Source organism: Macrobrachium nipponense, chromosome 20 (assembly GCF_015104395.2).
Source record: "Macrobrachium nipponense isolate FS-2020 chromosome 20, ASM1510439v2, whole genome shotgun sequence".
In the NCBI taxonomy this organism is placed as follows: Eukaryota; Metazoa; Arthropoda; class Malacostraca; order Decapoda; family Palaemonidae; genus Macrobrachium; species Macrobrachium nipponense.
In genome coordinates, this window is record NC_061089.1 from 59,535,527 (window position 1) to 59,555,093 (window position 19,567).

The 19,567-nt window shown below is 35.3% G+C and overlaps 1 long non-coding RNA gene across 1 annotated transcript; it reads left to right on the forward strand.

The window, feature by feature from the left end:
- Window positions 1–10,837: 10,837 nt before the first annotated feature.
- On the forward strand, window positions 10,838–12,732 carry LOC135226371 (uncharacterized). The gene is made up of 2 exons (XR_010317216.1): window positions 10,838–11,154; window positions 11,673–12,732. It is a non-coding gene; the product is annotated as an uncharacterized LOC135226371 (long non-coding RNA).
- Window positions 12,733–19,567: the final 6,835 nt, after the last annotated feature.

Consider the following 19,567-nt stretch of genomic DNA (forward strand, 5'->3'; position numbering starts at 1 on the left):
CTATATGATTTAGTCTGTACAAACTACTATAAACACAGTGATTTATATATATATATATATATATATAACGTGTATATATATATTATAATAAATCACCATAACGTGACTGTAATATTTTGCAAGTAACAAAGTCCGAACTTGTGTAAAATGTGTATTTAAAAAATCCTTAAAAAGACGGGAGCTTTCGTCTACTTGATCAGTAGACCTCATCAGTACGGCTGATGAGGTCTACTTAATACACATCCTACATAAGTGTGGTCTTTTATTACTTCTATATATATATATATATATATATATATATGTATTTATATATATATATATATATATATATATATATATATATATATATATATTTATAGCAATGAGGGACACCTATTTCCTTTCCAAACCAGCTCTACTTTCAAGAACATAATTTTCTAAAGCCGTAAAAAAAAATAATTTAATAACGCTGTCGACATTAACAGTTGGTCTTAGAGAATTTGTTATCTATCTTTATTTAGCGGTCTTTTCATTCAGTTCTTAGACCATGTGACTGTGTTTAAACTCCTATTTAGGTCACTTCGTTGCCCTTGAAGACAATGTTGTTTTAGATTTAGCTGACCTTATGCCAGTACGGGCTCTTGCTCATAGAGCAGCCCGTAGTTGAGGACAAGACTCGTTCGTATGATCGCCCCAGGCACTACTTAAGGAAGTTCCTGAGTCAGCGCCACAGGAGGCACTAATCCAGGACAGCTGACCCACGCACCAAAAAACGAAGTTCGGCGACACCATGACACGAGATAACCCATGCATGCCCGACAATTTAGCATGTGGTCAACAAAGCGAAACATGAAGTTAAGGCAGCAATACAGAAAACGGACGACTCCTGCAAGAATTGGAAATTAATCCAGGTGGAGGGATAAGAAGATCAGCACATGACGCCTCTCATCAGGGACACGAGATGCAGTCCTAATACCTACTATTCTTTGAGCTCCGCTTCTCAAGAGCCATTTCACAAAACCACGTGGCTGGCTTCCATTCCAGTATATTTCTAGTGCCGGCTCCCTTAATACACCCACCCCCTCTTTCAATGGCATCTACAAGAACCCATCGCTTCGACACAAGGTACAGTGCCAGGAATTCGAGTTTTGCCAGTCACATAGTTCCTTTTTCTTTTGCTATTCCATTTTCCGTGTTTCCAACGCAATTCTCATACATATCTTTGTTGTTATGTGTGTTCACAAGTGAATTCAACAGTGTTATACCCAAGGATCTGTCGGCACCTTCAGTACATCCTTGACCCCCTAATTGCGCTAATTTCGTTAGTTAATCGTATGCATTCTTCATTGCAGACGAAGTTTTTTCACCGTAGATCTTTCTGCTTCGATTGTGCTGTCATTGGCACGGTATCCTTGAAGTGAAATCCCCGGCATCCTCTTATCTGTTCATCTTAATTAAGTGCTCCTACAGGATCCCCTTCACCTGTTATAGTGATTCCCATTTTCTGATTTGTGTTACTGTAAATTTATGTGATTTTAGCTATCCTAAGAGTTTATCTAAAATTCTCCTAGTAAAGCCTCAGCTCATTTTTTTTCTTCTGTGTTGTACCAATCCAGGAATTTTAGTCAGATTGTAACAAGTTCCATTTCCAGGTTTAGAATGTAAATTATATATATATATATATATATATATATATATATATATATATATATATATATATATATATATATATATATATATATATATATATATATCCTATTTCTTGTAAACCAATGTATTACAGAAGATATGTTGACGACACATTTTCACTTTTCAGATATCAATGGCAAATAGCAAAATGTTTGGAACATATGAACGTCCAACATCCCAATATTAAATTCACAATGGAGATAGAAAATGAAAGCAAATTACCATTTCTGGACATCCTTGTCACTAGAGTCAATTCAGAATTCACGACTGCAGTATATCGAAAAAAGACGTTCACGGGATTAGCCAATAACTTCTACAATTCTTGTCAGAAAACCTTTAAAATTAATACCATATACACACTGGTCTATATAGCTTTGAAATACTCATCCAACTGGCAAATTTTTCACAACGAAATGGAATTTTTAATAACCTTTTTCCAAAAAAGCTCCTATCCCAAAAACATTGTACTTAATATAATTAATAAATTAGTAGGTAACTATATCCAACCACCTCCTACGCTAATGGATGTCCCAAAGAAACTAATGTATGCGTCGATTCCATATATAACTAACTCGAAGTTTTCTCTCAGACTCACACAAATAATAGAACAAGAAATTCCTTGTCTCAAAATTAAACTTATCTCAAATAATCCTTGCAAAATTGGCTCACTTTTTAATTTCAAAGATCGTCTGCAGGACTTTATGAATCCTCCAACGTTGTATATTTAAATTCAAATGCGCAGGATGCCCTACAACTTACGTGGGATCTACTCGAAGATTACTGCAGGTGAGATATTGCAGCCATATGGGTTTCAGTTATAGAACAGGTCAAAGAATTAGCAATCCTGAATTTTCTAATATCAAGAATCGTGCCGCTAAATGCAAAATAAATGTATCGAAACAGGACTTCTCGATAATAGGTTACACTAAAGACCCGGACCACCTGACTACCTTGGAATCGTTAATTATTAAAAGACTGGTTCCCCCATTGAATAACAACACCTCGGCTTCACCTCTACATCTGGCATAGTCAACGTCTTGGACCTGGCTCTCTCAAAAATCATTCCTTGCTTTCCTTCCACTCTAGTTGGTTGGTACCTCAGTGGTTCTTCTTCTCTCTTTTTTAACTGTTTATATTTTTACTGCATTTTAACATGAATACTATTGTGAATCCTTATTTTTAGTTTTTTAATATATGCATTTCTCTTTTAACAGACTGAAGATGTACAAAGTTGATGTGCGAAACGTTTTATAATAAATATTGGCCTTCATGTGAAGTATCAATGGACCTCCTGAACCCTCTCTCTCTCTCTCTCTCTCGTCATATATATATCTAATATAATATATATATATATATATATACGTATATAAAGATAAATGCCACGAAGGAAAGAGAAACAGTCTGCTAAGAGAAGGACAGTAAGTCTAAAGGCCTAGCACCAATCCATTGTTGCTCTTTCTCTCATGGGATTCGTCTTTATTTATATATTCATCACATTCCATATTTTCGTGATTCAGTATACATATACATTATATATATAGTTGTATAAAATCTATTTTATCTATATTTTAATTATACATTAATACAACTGCATAATGTGTAAGAGAATTTATTACAACAGAGGTCTTTTACAGGAAAGAGTAGCTACATCAGTTTGAGGACCGATTTCTGACTTTTTTTTTTAAGGTTGCTAATAGTCGGTAGGGAGGGCCACTCACCTGGATTACGTATAGGAACTGCAATCCACTGCAAACTTAGTAACTTATTTATATTTTCTCAATACATAAATAGACAAATAAAAAAATGAATTGATTCCGTAGACTTTCTTTCACACAATCTTGCACCGATAAGTATCCCTCCATTCTCTTGTCATCGTTCATTGCATAATAAGAATTGTTGTAAAATTAAAATGAGAGCATTTGGAATCCCATTCCCACAGCGGCAGTGTTTCTGGTCCATATAATCCAGCACAGAATGATTACCTTAACGCTCTTCATCCTGCCATCGCATCTTTGTCAGTTCAATACAGAACCTTTCTAGACCTGTCAACACCACATCTGGGTATGACTGTTTTTCTAAAAATTTCATAGGGCTGTTTCACAGAGACAGTTTGCGGCCAGGTCTATGTTTAGTCAGTGTAGTAAACATGTGATCATGTCACTTCTATGTTGTATGTCTAAAGATACTGTTACGAAGTGCCAAGTATCTGGTTACCATGCATCAAATATTACCTCACCAAAAGCCAGACACCTGAACCCTCATAACACATTTAAACGACTGAATACTCTAAAGGCAACAGTGATCCCTTAACACTTACCAGTATTGCAGAAAATCAGGCTAAGTTCATCAAAACAGGTGTGAGGTAATCTTGTAAGTAATTAAATTAATCAAAGGGCATCACTCCATCAGCAACTTTAAAACTCTAAGTATTTCCCTGATTTCAGAAGTCTAAGTACTTCCCTGGTTCTAAGTCACTTCAAGTAAATTGAAGGAAAGCAAATCAATTACCACTCTATGTTTCTACCTATCATCAATATAATCATAATCATATATACTGGTATAAAAATCAAAACACTTATAAAAATTTTAAATACAAAAATTTATTATTAAATTCAAAATTTAGAAGTGAAATTCACAATATCAGGGAAAATTACTGTTACTTGAAAACAAAGTAAAGTTTAATTAATTCTTGAATCAAATTAAGTAAAATTAAATCAAAATTAATTTATCACAAAATTCAAGAAAATTAATTCAATCAAAATTCAAAAGTGTTAGGCAATAATTGAAAATTTGAAATTAATTCACAAGTGCTAGACAACAACAAAACTTTAATAGAATTCTAAGTAAATGCAAATTAATTCACAAATGTTAAATTTAATTAAATGTGCAATGATTAAGCAATGAAAATAACTAAGTCAATTAAATTGTGAATGCAAATGAAAACATAAAAATAAAAAGACACACTTCAATAAGAAAAGGAAATAGTGCACAAACAATGGAACAAACGCAAACACAAAAAATACACAATGTGTAAAAGTGTAAATCTTTTCACTCAAAACACTGTAACCAACACTTTTTACCAAACCTTCACAACCATCTGTTATTAGTTAACCACAGTTCCTATCAATTATTAGTTAACCACACTCCCTATCCATTATTAGTTAACCACACTCCCTATCCATTATTAGTTAAACACAGTTCATAACCGTTCTTGGTTGCAACTAATAAAATATAACACTTTACCTTGGTATACCAACTTCTTTCTCTGCTGCAGTCTTGTCTTACACAATTTCACAAAAACCAGGCGCCGTTACAAAGCAATGTTTGTTCAGATTCCACAAAAGAAACTAAATAACACTAAATAAACTCTAAGAAATATCAAATATGAAATTCTCACAAGTTACGAGTGACCAATTTATGTTTCGTTAATATAATCTCAATGATGTCGAGGGAGAGAGAGAGAGAGAGAGCGATCTAACCGCCTCGAGGTTCTATGATCTAATGAAATCTTCTTCCCTTGCGAAAACTGGACAGGCCAGATATGATACAAAACGTTCTTGTCACGAATGCTTCCAGTAAGTTCGAAATCTGATGCAATCTTCATAAAGAAATGTGCAATATGCACGTAGTTTTGATCAAAGATATACGCGTACGAGTCCAGTCTGTTAAAAAAAAAGACGTACTCTACTCGATCGAAACGGAGGCTGAGCGACAATTAAGATTGACATGTTTTGATAACAACGCAAGACTCAATTCTCTCGCTATCACATGCGTTGACAGATTTAGGAAAGCAAACGGATCTCGCAGACCCTCTAATCTTACAGTGTTGACATAAAAGTTAAACACTTGTAGTTTCGAAAAGACAAAATAAATCTCTCTCTTTTTACGTTATATATATATTCTTTTACATTATGTAATGCGAAATCTGAACACACATTTTAAAACATCCTATTCTAAGCTATCTAGGAATCTGAAAAAATGTTGCACAATCTACATGACATTTCAAAGAGGGGAAACATGCATTTTGAAAGTAGCAATATATAATAATACTTTTCCTTATTGTGAAAAGCTTCTTTCTTTTTCGAAAGTTTAGTATATCTTAGTTTTACCTGACCACTGAGGTGATTTACAGCTCTCCTAGGGCTGGCCCGAAGGATTAGATATTATATCGAGAAATGAATTTCTGTCACCAGAAAGAAATTCCTCTGATTCCCCGTTGGCCAAGTTGAGAATCGAACTTCGGACCACCGGACTGGTACCACCCGTCCAACGAGGAACTTTCTTTCTAGAAGCAGCAAGACATCCAGACTATTCTACCGTCACAAATGAATTTTTTTGCATTTCAATGTAATGAGAGAAATTTGCCATTATATTTCAGTCGCGAGCACCGAAATTAAAATAAATTCGGGTCTACTAGAGATTTTAGAGGTAGACATCATGACAGTCAGTGCAGGGGCACATTTCACAGGCTGTCAGTTTGGTTCAAAGTTAGCTTTGCCTTTTAATGACTGAAGTAAGAAAAGATTGGAGTGTACATTATACCGGTTTGTTGAAAGTCATTTCTCCTTTTAACTTGTAAAAAAAATAGTCAAAGAAGTTATTAGGAAAGGGAAAAGGAAGTACATAAGGACAATTTCCGTGTAGCTTAGCCAAGAAAGAGATAGTTTGAAAACCTATGGGCTGTCAGTCGTGAAAGTATTACAACATGCATTCGCCTGTTATCTAAGTTTCGATGACATCTTTTCAATGGGCAATTCCATGTTTTTCTGTATTTATAACAGGGGCTGCTTCTGGATAAGGATGAAATAAAATTTTAGTAGAGTAATCAGAGTTAAACGATGCAAAGACTGAAAGATCCGAAAATCATTTGACTTGCAGAAATATAAATGAACTTTTCTCCCGTTTGGGGATAGTGCCGTCAGTGCACCTCATGCGGTGCAATGTAGGCGTTACCTTAGGTTCTTTGCAGCGTGCCCTCGGCCCATTAGCTGTAACACTTTTCGTTCCTTTTACTGTAGCTCCTCTCATATTCTCCCTCTTCTATCTTACTTTCCACCCAGTCCTAACAATTGATTCATAGTGCAACTGCGAGGTTTTCCTCCTGTTACACTTTTCACACCCTTTACTGTCAATTTCCGTTTCAGCGCTGAATGGCCTGATAGATCCCAACGCTTGGCCTTTGGAGTAAATTTTATATTCTATTTTATAAATGAACTTTTCAAACAGATGAATACGACTGGAATATAAAACTGAATTTAGTTGCAGTACCTTGTGCTTTTCTACACCCTCACTTAAGTGAAGCGTTATGGTTTTTTTTCTTATTTATTATTTATTTTTTTTATTATTCACCTACAAAACTACAAGGCACAACATCCCTGGTCCTGTTCCGTGAGGAAGTCAGATCGCTGAGGTATAACTGGCGTCAGCCGCACGAGTCGTCTTCGTTCGTGCGGCTACATTATCATTCATGAGGTGCTCATAGACGGCCTGTTTCCGTCTTTCTTGGAACTCCCCGGTTGTTGACTCACGAAACTTTATTTTGGAAAATGACAAACGATTGATAACAGAACGATAAGATTACCCACGAGGCATGCTTTTGGGGGTTTAAAGGGCGGGAGGTTTTTGGTCTGGCAAAAGTCGGTCTAACAAGTTGAGCTTCGTAAAATTTTAGATGCCGAGGAGTTGATACATTTGAAACTTAATCCGGAGAAGTCCAATGCATGTTAGTCTCTAGCATTATTGTTGAGAAAGATCAGCTCATAAGACATTCTATTATTAATAACTGAGTATTAGCCACATATTCATTGTTAGGTAGTTTGAAAAATACATATAACTGAAAGAAAGTTCTTCGGATACGAGAAAATTCAAACCTACGAAATTCATCCTGATATAAAAGCACCAATCTCTATTTTTCTTGAAATGCAATATTTTCTGAACGGGAAAACTGTCGGCATGAACGTCTGGGGGCCTTTTTTTCCACTTATTTAAATCTAATGCAAATCTTTCATTTTAAATTGAGAATATTCATACCCAAATGTAAAACACGAAGTCTCTCTCTCTCTCTCTCTCTCCCTTCTCTTCTCCCTCTCTTCTCTCTCTGTCTTTTTTCTTTCCTCTCTTCCTCTCCCTCTCTTTCCTCTCTCTCTCTCTCTGTCATTTCACGGTGTGCGTGGCATTAAGTAATTTAGAATAACCTTTAAGCGATATTAAAAGGTGAGTTATTCAGCAATAAGTTTTGTTGACATTTCTGCCAATCACATTTCGATATCTGTCTAGTAATTCGAAGGGTCCAAGGCACCTGCAATCAAAGAACGTCACAAAACTAAAGCAAAGTGTTCGCGTTGTTCACTGATGTCGTCATCGGAGATAACTCTGACATCCGTTATGCATGATGTCATTTCTCTGTACGAAGGCTTCATAGATGTGCAATGCGGCATAAACAAAGTTCGATTCTAAACAACCGTGGCGGTTCTAACTTGCGAAGTATGATTGACCGTCAGACAGGCATTCGTTTGTTACACTAGGCATAAATCTCTTTAAGTATCGATATGATATAACGATATATGATACCTGTTACGTTCCAGGAATCGAATGTATCTCGTGGAACAAAACAATATGCAAAATATTATCATACTGACTATCCGTTTGAGAAAATACCCGAATTTGAAAAAAAGAGAAAACGGAAGAGAGCCACGCAGAAAAATTTTTCTAACGTGTAGGTCGGGATGGGCGGAACTACTCAAAGTAAGCTGTGTTGTATCACAGACTATTTCCGGAAAAAAAAAAGAGCTGAATAATTGGGTCAGGAAATAGACGACAGATAAAGTCCGTGACTAATTAACAGCTGTTAAATGAATATAAGTTAAGAAAAGGTGATTAAAATCAAGTGCAGATGAAATGAGTCTACTGAAATCAGGCAACTCTCGAGGCTTCTCTGTTTGTGGAAAAGTAGATTTGAGGTAATTAAAATCGTTTAGCATTCGTATTCCGTTTGAACGCAAAAACAGAAATGTACTTTACGTAATCAGTTAAAATATTTAGCACAATAAGTCCGAATTTTACACAGCTGACTGATCGAACGGCTTCAGAGAGGATTTCCGCTCCGGTGAACTTTACAGTCCGTCAAACTTACCACCCATACCTATAGTGAAGTTTATTTTTCTTTTATATAAGAATTCTGACATTTATACTGAAGACCAATATTCCAGTTGTGATGAAGAACCGAGGTTTGTTGCATAAAGAGATATAGGAAATCATGCGAAAGAGAATGAAAAACGGTAAATATTTTACTTATTTCTTCCAGATGTTCGTGTAAAATCTAGTGGCAGATTAACTTCTGCCTGGTAATTCTAGAGCGTCCCAGGCAGCACCCTCTCCTAACGGTTGATTCATTTCGCGACTGCGAGGTTTTCCTCCTGTTACACCTTTCAAACCTTTTACTGTCAATTGCCGTTTCAGCGCCGAATGACCTCATAGGTACCAGTGCTTGGCCTTTGACCAAAATTCTATGTTCAATTCAGTTCAATCCAGGCAGCTAGGATCCAATACTTCCAGACCTAGCCCTTGGTGTACACCGACCCATGCTGGATATTCTCTTATTGTGGTCACAAGTCAGTTTTCTTTCACACTCAAATCATTCGATAGTTGGCTGGTTTTTGTTTTAATCTGAGCAGGTCTTATGCCAGCACTGGCTCTTGCTTTTAGAGCAGCCCTTGGGACCTCGTTTAAAAAATGGAATGGATTATGCAATGAAAGTGTGTTCGAGTCCTTCAACATAACTGAGACTTTTTTTTATTATTATTATTAAATTTACACCGCCTTAAGGGTCTGTTGACGCTTTCATGTGTGAAGAACTTTAAGACTGCTGGAGATTCTTTGCAACGTTCTTCCATTAACCCGTAACTATTTCTTATTGCAGTTACTCCCCATAAGTCTATTTTAGGCTCTTCTTACCCACTGGGCCCTATTTTTAATTTTCAGTCAAGATAAACTATTTCATGTGGAGCTTATAAACATGACTCTGCGCTGTAATTAAACAACAAGAGCAATATTAAAAATGTTTATTTTTCCACTTGTTTGCCAGATACACATTCTCTGACTGCCTGACTTGAATGCATGCAGCTGCTCAGTGTTCCAAACCATTACATTCGGGACGTTCAAGTTGCGGGTCTTCCTCCAAATCTGAAGATTTTTGGTGTATTAATTCTCTAATTACCAATTTGAACTGATAGTTATTACCTGTTTTACTAATACCAATCTGAACTGATAGTTATTACATATTTTATCAGTACCAATCTGAACTGATAGTTATTACCTGTTTTATCAATACCAATCTGAACTGATAGTTATTACATATTTTATCAGTACCAATCTCAACTGATAGTTATTACCTGTGTTATCAATACCAATCTGAACTGATAGTTATTACCTGTTTTATCAATACCAATCTGACCTGATAGTTATTACATATTTTATCAATACCAATCTGAACTGATAGTTATTACCTGTTTTATCAATACCAATCTGAACTGACAGTTATTACCTGTTTTATCAATACCAATCTAAACTGATAGTTATTACCTGTTTTATCAATACCAATCTGAACTGATAGTTATTACCTGTTTTATCAATACGGTTCCGAAACTACAACTCATGTATGAATACATTTCCTTTTTGTTGAAAGAGAAGTATTTTCACAATGATACCAGAATTCTTGGGTACATTCGTGTTGTCGTGATGCGATGAATTATATTTCCATCTTACTGACGGAGATAAGAGCGAAAATAACTCCCATGGATGTGTGCGAGAACAACGCCAGAAACAACATAAAAGAAACAATGTCCCTAACACACAAACATACAAAAAACACACAGAAAATTATCAGCATCGACCTTGCCGGAAGAGTGAGTGAGACGCCAGTGGCCACTCGAGAAAGACGCCTCGGAGTCGGTTTACGTCAATGGGGAGGGTGAACCACCTGAGCCGAGGGAAAATTGGGGGTTTCGTGGGAGAAAATTAAAGGGAGAATACAGATAGTTGGTAAGAGAGAGAGAGGGAGATTTTCTCTCTCATGTGACAATATTCTTTTCTGAATTGCGCTAATCAGTGAGTCCTGCATAAACAAACAGAAAGGGTAATTTCCTTTTAAGACATTGTTAATGTTTACGAGATTGCTAGATTGCGCAAAACTCGTGAATAAAAGACAGAGGTACACGGACAGACGGAAGAGACAGAGAGACAGACCGACATAAAAACACACACGCAGTGACAGACATGGGAACGATAGGACTGGATGGCCCACGTATCAGTTTTGGGGGTTTTGGGGTAGATAGCAAGCAGTTTTATGCATAAAAAGACGCGAGCGACTACTTACTATTCAGTTCTGTCTAATATCTCCCAGCAAATTCAGTCTCCAATATATTTTTTAAGATCTTCTTGCGAGAAGGAATCTGATCATATCAACAGTCTGTCCACTGTTCTTAATACGTAAGTGGAGAATTTTACATTATATATATATATATATATATATATATATATATATATATATATATATATACATACACACACACACACACACACACACACACACACACATATATATATATATATATATATATATATATATATATATATATATATGACTGGTTAGTGTTAGATCTTATCTGTAAAACATGATGTAGTATGTAATATATGCTTGTATGATCTATTCAATGTAAATTTCAGCGGTCATTAATCAACTGGCCCCTTCGCGCCAGAATAAACTATCATAATTTGCTTCTGCCAATTACCGCATTACTCTTAAATGTCCAAGCTTTTCAATCTCAGGTGATATTCTTTTTGATAAATTAAAACGGTATACTCTTCACAACCGCCATTTAACTGGATTGACCTAAAAGATAAATGCAGATAATGAGTAGGCGTATTAAAAAGATCAGGTTCTACTTGACACATTTTTCATAATTTTCCTGATCAGTAGATTATCTAATGTTTCTGTTTTTTTCCAGAGATAAACATGACTTCATATTCGTCCTGCTTAGTACTGTTGATGCTGGTTTGCAACTCATATACCAGGTCACTGAACCTTCATGATGTTTCTCTTTCACCCAAGAAGCCCTCTCGAATGCAACCTCCAGCAAATGCTGCTGCTTATGATATATTTTCTTTAGCAAATGATAATGAGAATGCAATTGAGGAGAATGCTCAACAAGAATTAAAACAAACTCCCGTCTCTTCAGCGATCGATTCGCCAATGCCAATCCTTTCAAAACAAAGCGAGAATCCGCAGCCCCTACCTGTCATTAAATTGAATTCTTTTATGAAAGCTTCGCAAGGAGGGGAGCGGCAAGGGAAACATGTTATAACTCCGGATCTCGTCAAGGTGAAGACGGTGATGCCAGGCGAAGACGCTTCTACCGGAGGCAGTACTTTAATTTCCACAAAGGCACCGGTCGTCACTACAACGACCGAAGATCCATGGGATGCGTTTTGTTCAGAGGCCTGTCAGGAAGGGCTCGCTGGTCCTGAATGTGACTGTGCTGAACACCCAATTGGCAGGAGACACGCCCCATCCCCAAGTCTCTTCTATGACATGGGCCAGCGGCCGTGATCTGACACTGGGATTAAGGTGCCTCTGAGAGATTGTCGCCCAGTTTGTCAGTTGCCTCAGCTCGTCTCCTGCAGTATCAGATGAACTGATGCCTCATTTTCTTTCCATGGGGAAAAGAACCAGCGAATCCGGGCGACAGTAAAAATGATCTGATATTCTTTGATCGGATTATCAAGATGGATATCAAGTTTTCAGACACCACGTTCATTTTCAGGGTTATTCCAAGCTGCTTCAAGTTTTCTTCAGATAAACTCTTTACTACAATATTTTCACTCAAAACAATATGTTCTTCCTGCGATTAAGTGAGACGTACACTTCTTGCTTAATTATCCTCATATTGCAGAAGTTATCCAGGAAATAATTCCGTTCTTGATATATATACCTTTTAATTCATTTGTAATTATCCACTTAACACAAAGGTTATCTTAGAAATAGTTATGTTCTTGAGGAACCCTTAAGCTTATCTAGTTTAATTATCCACTGAAACCAAATTTCATCCTGGAACTAATACTGCTCTTGATGTACAGTTTTACTCATCACACATTTACTAAACACATCACATTCTGAGTACAGGCGATTGAGCCAGAAATGTTGGCATATATTTCTTATAAATGGGATGTTGCAAATCCACAGTTCTTGAAATTTCTTGTAACAAAATGTGAATGTTTGATTCCTCAGCATTATTTATCGAGAATGATCGTATGGTACTAAGACACTGTCAACTTCCTGTATGGAGTGTTATGAATATTTTGACAATCATTTACAGAAACCTCTTGAATGAACGAGACTATGGATAATAGACATTTTCCTGTGTCTCTGTAGTAGAGTTTTCCCTCTTGGTTGTAATAAGATACAGAATCGAAATTCGTTGTCGTGAATAAAATAAGATTTCTGGTCACAGAGTTTTGTAAGAGAGTTAAATTTAAGTATTATTTTTCTATAGCTTTATACATAAATGCTGTGCCATACTGATGTAAAAAAAAATTAAGAACAATTTCAACTGATTATTGTAAAATTGAGAATAAATATTTTTCTGAAAAAAAGTTGCTAGTCTGCTTGAGGTTCCTATATTTATCCTACCATATAAAAAAGATAGCATAAAACGATAATGCTGAATAGTAACAAATCAAAAAATGTTCATGCGAAAGTTGCGAACACTAATCCAAATTCTGTTATATTCTCTAATTGCCTTATAGATTATTTATGGCGATCGTATCGCTGTTGTCAGTGAAACCATAAACTGCTCTCGTAAAAGAACAGAATACCACTATCGGTAATATATAATATATATATAATTATTTATTAATTATTTATATCTATATATATTTTATTATTTATATTATATAATAATAATATATATAGATATATATATATATATATATATATATATATATATATATATTGTGACGAAGTGCCAAGTATCTGGTTACTACACTTACCATTCATTAATTGTTACCTCACAACAGCCAGACACCTGAACCTTCATCACAGGTACTAAACGACTGAATACTCTAAAGGCAACAGTGATCCCTTAAACAACTTACCAGTATTGCAGAAAATCAGACTAAGTTCATCAAAACAGGTGTGAGGTAACCTTGTAAGTAATTGAATTAATCAAAGGGCATCACTCCATCAACAACCTTAAAAGTCTATTAATGACATTACAAAACAACTACTTACTGGTGTATGGAGTTCATTATATGTAGATGATTTTGCCATTTGGATTATCCACTCTGATATCTAAAGTGGACAAATCATACTACAAAAATCTCTTGATCTTATCGTATCGTGGACTACTGCACATGGATTCACTATATCGGCAAGTAAAGCTGTAGCCATTACTTTTACAAATAAGAAAAATGTACCGAAAATGAAATTGCTACTGTATGATAAACCAATTAATTTTGTTACGCATACCAAATTTCTTGGGTTGCATTTTGACCAACAGATGACTTGGAAATTTCACATTAATTACCTATGTGAAAGCTGTAGTAAAGTACTTCATTTATTGAAGAAATTGGCACATACCAAGTGGGGCTTAGATAGAAGCACACTACTCTATTTACACAAGACTTTGATACTGAGTAAAATTGATTATGGGTCGCATCTATACGCTTCTACATCTGCCAGTACATTGGAAAAATTAGATCCCCTTCATAATGCAGGCTTGAGATATGCTACGGGTGCATTTAAATCTACACCTGTTATTTCTCTGCATAGTGAAACAGGTCTGTGTTCACTTGATCAAAGAAGGGTCGAATATAGTTTAAACTTCTATTCGCGGACATTAAGATACCCATCAAAACTAAGTAGAATTATAAATAAAACCATCATTCCAAAAAGAATTGGACCACGATCATTTTACCCATTGTTATACGACTGAAAATATACATAGAGAAGTATAATATTCCACCATTAAAATTCCTGAACCATTTACCAAATTCAACACCTTTTAGGAAATGGAATAAGCCTCATGTATGCCATGAGTTATTCGATTTAAAAAAAGATGAAATTCCAAGTTACGCTGTCAAACAAATCTTTTTGGAACACCAAGAAATCCATGCAAATACTATCTCCATTTATACAGATGGCTCAAAAACTGATGCTGCTGTGGGGTTCGCAGTTATTACAGACGAAAAATACTATCGTGGAAGAATGCCAATTTATAGCTCCATATATTCCGCTGAATTGGCAGGAATTTCATTGGCTCTGTATAAAATCCCTAGAACTCCCAGCAAACATTACACTATATATAGTGATTCAAAAAGTGCTATTCAAGCAATAGATTCTTTTAATCATCATCACCCCGCTATTAGAGCAATACAAGAAAATATTCATTTTTTAAGCCTTCGAAATATCAAGATATCTTTGTGCTGGATTCCAGGCCATGTTGGAATTGAAGGCAATGACATTGGAGATAAAAATGCAAAGGAAGCAGCATTAAATGATAGAAATAAAATGTACAAAACATATTATAAGGACTCCAAAAATGATTTTACATTTATTTTAGATAAAATCTGGGGAGACCAATGGTTATCACTTGAAAATAACAAACTTAGAGTGGTAAAGACCACTATCATTCCCTTTAAAAATTCTTTACAGAAGCAGAGAAACCATGAGGTCGCTTTGTGCAGGCTGCGTAATGGGCACACAAGGTTAACCCATGGCTTTCTTATGTCTAATCAGCCACCTCCAGAATGTGATACCTGTCAAACCAGAGTAACTGTGAAACACGTTTTAATTGAATGCTCTAAGTATTCACATATTAGACTTAAATACTTTGGATCATCTGCTAGAATGCAGGACATTCTAGGAGATGACGACTCAAATATTTGCAAGATTTGAAAATTTTTAACAGATATAGATAATTTAAAACATGTATAAATAATTTTATTAGATAGATATATTAAAATGTAAATAATTTTATTCATACAAATTTATTTTAAATGTGTACAGTAAAGTTTTATCTATTTATTTATTTAAAAAAAAACTAAATGACTAAAAATATATTTATTTAATATGGTAATTTTAACAGATTTTATCTGCATTAAGCAGCCGATTGGACTTAGTCGGAAATGGCTGCTTAAACAAATAATAAAAATAACAATTTAAAAGTCTAAGTATTTCCCTGATTTCAGAAGTCTTAAGTACTTCCCTGGTTCTAACTCACTTCAAGTAAATTGAAGGAAAACAGCTTAATTACCACTCTATGTTTCTACCTAAACTAATCATAATTATACAAATACTGGTGAAAAGAAACACTTATAGAAATTTAAAATACAAAAAATTTATTATTAAACCCAAAATTTATAAGTGAAATTCACAATATCAGGGAAAATTACTGTTACTTGAAAACAAAGCAAAGTTTAATTAATTCTTGAAGTAATTGAGTAAAATTAAATCAATATTAATTTATCACAAAATTCAAGAAAATTAATTCAATCAAAATTCAAAAGTGTTAGGTAATAATTAAAATTTGGAAATTAATTCACAAGTGCTAAAAAACAATGAAACTTGAAAAGAATTCTAAGTAAATGCAAATTAATTCACAGGTGTTAAATTCAATTAAATATGCAACTATTAATTAATGAAAACAACTAAGTTATCTAAATTGTGAAAGCAAATGAAAACACAGAAAAAGGTGTAAAATACCAAAATTGCAAAAAGTACCAATCACACAGAACATAAAATAAAAACACACACTTCAATAAGAAAATGGATAAATGCAAAAGAAATAGCTTCAAATGAAACAAACACAAAACACAAAAATTTGCAATGTGTAAAAATTGAAATCGTTCTTCAAACCACTGTAAATATTAGTTCTCTAAACCCTTGTAACTATTAGTTACAACTAATAAACTAAAAAACAACACGTTACCTTGGGTACCAATTTCTTTCTGCTACAGCTTGTTTCACAATTTCACCACACAATTCACCATATTTTGAAAATAAAAAGGCGCTGTTACACACTTGTACAATGTCTGTTCAGATTCCATAAAAAGCACCAAATAATACTAAATAACTAAGAAATCGCAAATATGAAGTTTATATGAGTGACCAACAAGTACGTACACTAAAGTCTTTACGTTAATATTAAATCAAAAGTGGCGTGCGAGAGAGAAAGAGAGAGAGAGAGAGGGAGATGTCTGAACGCCAGGAATTCAAAGTTTGTAATGAAATCTTTTGCTCTCGGAAACTGGACAGTGGAGATGGCACAAACGTTTTGGGCATGCAAAAGATGATACAATCTTTCTAGAAGCTTCTAATATGACGTAACTTTACAGAAAAATCGTGAAATCTACACGTGGTTTCGACAAAGACGTACGCATATGAGATCAGTATGCTCAACAAAGACACGTACCTGATCGAGACAGAAGTCGAGCGATAATTAAGATTGGCATGTTATGATAACAGAACAGAGACTCAAGTTCCCTTAATCTAGAGGCGATGAAAAGTATTGGAACAGACAAAGCTAGTCTCCCTCTCTTTCATTTCATACTATGTTATATATTCTTTTACATTATGTTATGCGAAATCTGAACACACATTTTAAACATCCTATTACTCTAGGCTAGCTAAGGAATCTGAAAAATGTTGCAAAACTCTATATAATTTCATTTTATACAGTCAAAGAGGGGTTATATGCATTTTGAAAGTAGCAATATATATATATATATATATATATATATATATATATATATATATATATATATATATATATATATATATATATATATATATATATATATATATATATATATATATATATATATATATATATATATAGTCTGGTAAAAATGTTCTGTTACAACTGAATTCCATCTAATAAAATGACCCCATAAAAACGCCAAAATATATAGAGATAAAATACTATATTTCAGAGACTGCTGTCTCCTCTTCATCTACCTGAAGAGAAAGACAGCAGTCTCTGAATTTTCTCTATATATTTTGGCGTTTTTATTGGCCCCTTTTCCCCATATATTATTATTATTATTATTATTATTATATATTTATATATATATATTATGATATATATATATATAAATATTATATACACATTACCTGCGAGATTTCCATCCCTTTTCTAAGGCTTTTCTGTCACTGTTGCTATTCTTGTTCAAAAGAACTCTTCGCACCAAGCAAAATAAAACATATTTTTGTTGCTTCTCAAACTTCCTTCTTCCATGTCCATTGTTTCAGGCCTGCAACTGTGCGTTTTGTAACGTCACAAGGGCGGTGCATGTACCTTTAATCTTTATCTTCATATCATTCCCACTGTATAGCAGGGTCGGCCGCTCCAGTCAACTTTCTCTATCTAAATCTGCTCCTAGCATCTTCTTCCCCCAGTTCCACCTCACCCATATCCCTTCTCACCACATCCATCCATCTAATCCGCTGGCACCCTCAATTCCCACTCCCCTCAATCTTTATCGAATCCCCTTAAGAAAAAAAAGAAATCCACTGACATGAAGTGTAGACTCGTCACTCAAAATCAAGGAATCCAAAAATTCTGTCATCATCCTTCTGTCGACTTCAACAATCCTTATCTTTTATGTTATCAAATATAGAAACATTTTCGTAACGCCACTTCACGATTCCACGGGAAACGACAGTTTCCGGTCATACGGCGAGCTGACTTTCGAGAATACTTCATTGGTATCATTAAGGCTGTCCACACTAGGAAAAATTGTTTAGAAACTAAGTGTGCAATTGGTTTGCATTAGTATTATGCCACACACTGGGGCAACTAAGGCCATTCAGCGCTGAAACGGAAATGAACAGTAAAAGGTTTGAAAGGTGTTCCAGGAGTTTTATAGTGCAACCTCGCACTTGCACTATAAAACAATTGTTTTGAGTGCCTCAGTGGCGTGGTCGGTATGGTGTTGGGGTGCCACTTCTGTGGCTGCGATTTCGATTGTCGGGCATTCCACTGAGGGGTGAGAGATGTGTATTTCTGGTGATAGAAGTTCACTCTCGACGTGATTTGGAAGTCACATAAAACTGTTGGTCCCGTTTCTGAATAACCACTGGTTCCCTGCAACGTAAAAGCGCCATTCAAACAAACAAATGTTACGAGAGGGTGGACAGTAAGATGGAAGAAAGCGAATATGTATGGAGGTACAGTAAAAAGGAATGAAAGTAGTTGCAGCTAGGGTCCGAGGGTATGCTGCAAAGAACCTTAAGTAATGACTACATTGCACTGAATGAGGTGCACTGACGGCATTAGCCCCCGACGGTGGTCAACAGTTTGGAAACAATTTCTTGGAAACTGTTTGTAAACTGTTTGCAAACAATAATTTCTGTCCAGACCTCAGTTGTCAGGATGTCTGTTGGTGCAGTAGCATCTGTTTTCTATTTGGCAATTTCAATGCACTCAAGGAGGGATACGAGAAAGAAAAAGATGGGTAAGGAAGTTTTCAGAAAAAGGAGCATGTCTCACCCACACAAACACGTGTGCATACATATACATATGTACACATGTATAGAAAGTACATATAAATATATACATATGTAAAAATGTACAACATCTTTCCCACCGTTATCCCTACACTAAGGGGTCGGTTGCCTGATGCACCTTTCTTTACAACATCAGGCATGGTTTATTATTTGGCAAAGGGTGTTATACAATCGCAGGCCCTTGCTGTCCAGCCACAGTTGTTGGCGGTAGGCCTCCCCTTTGACTAAAAAGTAAGACTGCAAGGCAGCAGTTTCTGCAGTTATTGGCGGTGGGCCTTGCCTTTGACTAAAAAGTAAGACTGCAAGGCAGCAGTTTCTGCAGTTATTGGCAGTGGC